This window comes from Phoca vitulina, unplaced genomic scaffold (genome assembly GCF_004348235.1).
Source record: "Phoca vitulina isolate PV1807 unplaced genomic scaffold, GSC_HSeal_1.0 scaffold15, whole genome shotgun sequence".
Taxonomy (NCBI): Eukaryota; Metazoa; Chordata; class Mammalia; order Carnivora; family Phocidae; genus Phoca; species Phoca vitulina.
This window is the reverse complement of record NW_022589718.1, coordinates 40711793-40717010: the sequence shown is the minus strand read 5'-3', so window position 1 is coordinate 40717010 and position 5218 is coordinate 40711793. Positions and strand designations below refer to the sequence as shown.

Sequence of the window (5218 nt, the reverse complement as noted above, 5' to 3'; positions counted from 1 at the left end):
CCCGGCTTCGTGCTCGCCCTCCCCAGGCCCCGCCCCTCCGCTGACGTCCCGTCCCGGCTCAGCGCTCGCCCTCCCCAGAATCCTCCCCACGCCGACCGCACCCCGGCCCCAGCCCCGCCTCTCCGCTGACGTCCCGTCCCCGCTTTCCGCTCACCCTCCCCAGGCCCCGCCCCACGCCGGCCGCGCCCGCGCACTGGCCCCACCCCACGCTGGCAGCGCCACTCTCTAGCTCGGTCCCAGTCCATCTGACACCGCCTCTACAAGCCCCGCCCCTAGAAGGCTCCGCCCCAATTCGTAATTTCCTGGCGCCAGAACTTTTCTTGGCGCGAAGGATCCCCTGCGGTGGTGGGTGGGCGTTGGTGTTTGTGGTTCAAAGCCGCGCTCCGCGGCCGCGTCCCCGCCCGGTCCTCCCGGACGGCACAGGCCCCGTCCCTGCCCGCCCCGCCCGCGCGGAGCTCCGCTTCGCCCTTAAACGCCCCGCGGCCGGGCGCTGGGGCCGGGCCAGCGTCTGTCCGGTTGGAGTGGCTCCGAGGCCTGCACGCTCGGCCTCCCAGCTTTGCGTGTCTTCTCTGTGTCCCCGCACCGCGCCGCGTCCTCACTCGGGACGTGGGTCCTGGCTCTGCACGTACCCCCACAGCCCGCTGGCGCCCGGGCCGCCCGACACCCCCCGCCCCGGCATTCAGCTCACCCCAGTCCTCGCGGGACACCCGCCTCCCCATTCCCGTCCTCCGGCAGCGGGCCCCGCGGCTCCCGGGCCCCCCCTCCGCAGCCTCCGATGGCGGAGGGGACGACCCCGCTCCGGGACACCGCGTGCTGTTCTGTCCCTAGGCCCGTTCCCCTGGCCGTACCTGCCAGAGCTTGTTTACTTTCCCAGTGTCCCACTGCAAAGTCCGCGCTCCCTAGGCAGCCGGCATCTTCGTTCCAGCTCGAGTGTGGAGTGGGCGGGGAGAGGAGGGAAAAAAGAGCCCAAGAGGGAGAACCCGGGAGACAGCGTGTAAGGGAGAGTGAGTAAGAGCAAAATAGAGGATGAGAAGGGGGAGGGCCTATGGAGTTGGAAAAACAGTAACAGTGGAAGAGAGGAACCTGGGCGAGAAGCAGTGGGGTCAGCAGAGAGATGGAGGAGGGGGCCTAGACCAGCAGCAGCAGTGGGGGGCAGCGGAAGGGCAAATGCCAAATTCATTCCAGTTTTAGTTTCCACACCACTTTCCCTTTTAAATTTATTGTGTGAGGTTCAGATTAGAGGCCTCAGTGCTTTCCCAATCCTTATTACATATTGAAAATATTATTTGGTACTCAGTAATTTTACACCGATTTAATGTGCACTCAGTGAAGATATTGATACTTTTTAGTATTAACAGCCAGACCCAGTGTAATCAGTCTAATAGGTAACAGCTTCCCCTTCTTCGCTTATGTGATCTTTTGACTTAGCTGGCTGTGCGCTAAGGTCTCCAACTAAGTGTGAGTTCTCTTCAAGTGTCCTTTGTCCTTTGTCCTCAACAAATGTTGAGGGATGGGCTGGATTGTCCAGCCATTCTTGTTCCTAGCTAGCCCTCTGGGGGGACATGTACGGGTCGTTCCCTGGTTCCGCTGGGGACTGAGACAACCTCTTGTGTCTCGGTGTGTGCATCACCTTCTCAGCGGCGCCGACCAGTCCCAGCCTCCCCTCCTCGGCATCCAAGGTAGGCCTAGAAAGCCTTCCATGAGAGTTCCATTTTGGGCAGTGGCATTTCCCAGGCTCCTGAACTGACCTAGGAAATTCTGCAGAGGGGTTAAGTAGCATAGACACCCTCTCCAATCTTTCCAGGCAGACACTATGGCTCTTGGGTCCTCGTGGCCACTTGGAAAATTTCAATAGAGTCAGGCAGAGCATGGTGAAGTTCACTGCTGGTCCATGGTAACAAAGGGGGTTCCTGGCTTGATTTAAACTTTTTTTTTTTTTTGGTGGCTCCAGTGGGCCAAAATGCCCTGGCTATTGTTTTCACTTTTCCCGTTTCCCACTAGAAAAAGAAGCTAAAATAGAGGATGCAGATGATCTAACGGACTTGGAATGACACAATAAGAGTGAAAGGGAGTGGGTGAATATCATATTTTGGTATTCAAGTTTTACTACAATACATACAATACAATATCCATTTTTCCTCTTCAAATGTTTTTTCATATGGCACTTCAATGAGCTTGTTTTGGTATTTTTATTTTATTTTATTTTATTTTTTTAAAGATTTTATTTATTTATTTATTTGAGACAGAGAGAAAGAGAGAGAGAGCACATGAGAGGGGGGAGGGTCAGAGGGAGAAGCAGGCTCCCTGCCGAGCAGGGATCCTGATGCGGGACTCGATCCAAGGACTCCAGGATCATGACCTGAGCCGAAGGCAGTCGCTTAACCAACTGAGCCACCCAGGCGCCCCAATTGTTTTGGTATTTTTAGAATGGAAATAAAAATATGAAATTGATAAGGCTTTTCAAGAAATGATATCTATGAAGTGTGCAATATGTTTGAGATATGAAAGACCAACAGGACAAAGTTTTCAGGTTCATAATGTGTAATGAGTCATGAAAAGTTTATTCATATCTTATTTCCCATCATGCATTAGAAACGTGTATTTAGGGGCAGTAGGAACTCACTTATGATTTTTGTCAGCTAGGTCAAGTGAGGGGCGCCCAGGTGGCTCAGTCGGTGAAGCATCTGCCTTTGGATCAGGTCATGATCCCAGGGTCCTGGAATCGAGTCCTGCATAGGGCTCCCTGCTCAGCGGGGAGCCTGTTTCTCCCTCTGCCTGCCTCTCTCCCTGCTTGTGCTCTCTCTCTGTCAAATAAATAAATAAAATCTTTAAAAAAATTTTAATGTAAAAAACTACTGGCATGGATTTTGTTTTCTTGAGATATGGTTTCCAAATGACACATTATATGTTTAGTATAAGTTTTGTTTATATCAAGAAGGACATCTAGAATAGATGGTCATATGTATTTCTTATGCAATCCAACTCATGTCCTAGGAGCAATATTAGATTATTATTTACATGTGCTTATGGTTCCAAAATGCTGAAAACAGAAATTAGCAAAATATGACAGGACATGAAAATTCATCTGAAAGACAAATTGTCATTCAGAGGCAGTTCTTCTTTTGATTCCTATAAATGTGTTTGTGTGTATGTTTTCCAGGGAAGCTGGACTTAGTTAGGATCCATTTTTGCCTCCATCCAAAGCCCTGCCTACAGCAAACATTAGGCCACAGCCCTGTCTCAGTACTGACTGCCTTGCTGCACTTTCTGCTAGCTACACTCATGTCTGGACTCCTGGATGTGGGCTCTTTGTCTGGGGCTGTTGATGGACCATGAGATCAGTCCCTGGGCATCCTCCTCAGTGTTCCCCAGCCACTAGGGGATGCCTTGGGGTGGGCTCACTGGCTCCCAGGTTCTGGGATATTCTTAGAAAATTCTGGGGATGCCTGGATGGCTCAGTTGGTTAAGCGTCTGCCTTTGGCTCGGGTCATGATCCTAGAGTCCTGGGATCGAGTCCCGCATCGGGCTCCCTGCTCAGCAAGGAGCCTGCTTCTCTCTCTTCCTCTGCCAATCCCCCTGATTGTGCTCCCTTCCTCTCTCCCTCTGACAAATAAATTAAATTAAATTAAATTAAATTAAATTAAATTAAATTAAAAAAAGAAAGAAAATTCTGCACAGGCGCCAGTAGGTGGGGACTTCTCTCAAGACTTGTCAACTTGCCCAGTGGTGTTTGAGCCCTGGGGGTCTTAGGAAATTTGAAGCGACTCTGGTGGTCTAAGGATGCCCTCCCAGTACCTTTAAGCAGCCATGAGCCCTTACTGGACTCCAGGTACCTTAGAATATTTTCCAGGGGCTCAGGCAGGACAAGATCCCCTCCTTAAGTCTCCCCTGTAGAAATAGTGATTCTGGGCATCTGGAAAGGGACTTGAAAATTTCCAGGCACTTATCAGGGGAAATGCCATCGAGTGAGGGAGCGCCTGTGTGTTTGCATATGTTGGGAATATCTAGTCATCCTATCCAGTAACTCCTACCCTGATTGGATGGAGAAACATTATTTATGTTTTATAACAACAGCAGTGATTAATCATTGCAGCAATAATTATAATAATGCTGATGAACATCAATAATAATAATGACGCTCTTTATGATGATGACAATAATAAAAACCATCAGAAGAATCCTCAGAAGCTGGGAGAATAGAAGACAGGACCTCCTGGAGTGAATGGCAAAGTGTCCAAATCAGGATTTGTGGAATGGTGTGAGTCAGAGTCCCAGTTCTGCACAGACTTGCTTTGTTTTCTTGTGCGTCGCAGGTCCCGTTTCTCACAAATTGAAGGTGTGTGGCAGCCCTGCAGAGAGTAAGTCTGTTGACACCATTTTTCCAACAGCAGTTACTAACTCTGTATCTCTGGGTCACATTTGGAAATTCCTGCAATATTTCAGATTGTTTCTTTGGAAGTGGAACCTGAAGATGGGACTGAATTATTGATTTTGTTTGTTTTTTTAAAATTTATTTATTTGAGAGAGAGGGAGAGAGTTGTGAGAGGGAGAGAAGCAGTCTCCCCCTGAGCAGGGACCCCGGCACGGGGTTTGATCCCGGGACCCCGAGATCATGTCCTGAGCCCAAGCCAGACACTCAACCGACAGAGCCACCCAGATGCCCTAATTGCTGCATTTTCAGGATCAAACTTGAACAGATGAGGAGTTGCTTCTTGTGGATGAGCAAAGAAAGTGGCTTCCTGAGATGGAATCCATTCCTGGTGAAGATGCTGTGAAGACTGTTGAAATGATGACAAAGGATTTGGATCATTACATAAACTTAGTAGATAAATCGGCCCCAGGGTTTGAGAGGACTGACTCTGATTTTGAAAGAAATTCTACTGTGAGTAAAGTGTTCTCAAACAGCATCAGAGAAAATCGTGAAAAGGAAGAGTCAATTGATGTGGCAAACTTTATTGTCTTATTTTAAAGATTGATTGATTTATTTATGAAACAAGAGGAAACCAGAGAGGGAGACAAACCATAAGAGACTCAATCTCAGAAACAGAGGGTTGCTGGAGGGGAGGCGGATGGGATGGCTGGGTGATGGACTTTGGGGAGGGTATGTGATGTGGTGAGCGCTGTGAATTGTGTAAGACTGATGGATCACAGACCCGTACCCCTGAAACAAATAATACATTATATGTTAATAATAAAAATAACAGAAATATAGTAGTTA

General features: G+C 49.2%; 1 protein-coding gene across 3 annotated transcripts in view; it reads right to left on the bottom strand.

Annotated features, from left to right (window-relative positions):
• Positions 1–957, bottom strand: part of LOC116638017 (zinc finger protein 596-like) — a 21446-nt gene extending 20489 nt beyond the window's left edge. For 2 of the 3 annotated variants that reach the window (XM_032413768.1, XM_032413769.1), the window contains exon 1: positions 849–952. The gene's annotated coding sequence lies outside the window, so the exon portion shown is untranslated. Of the gene's footprint in view, positions 1–848 lie in introns of all 3 variants that reach the window. The other variant, XM_032413771.1, reaches the window with a different exon arrangement.
• Between the last annotated feature and the right edge of the window lie 4261 nt (positions 958–5218).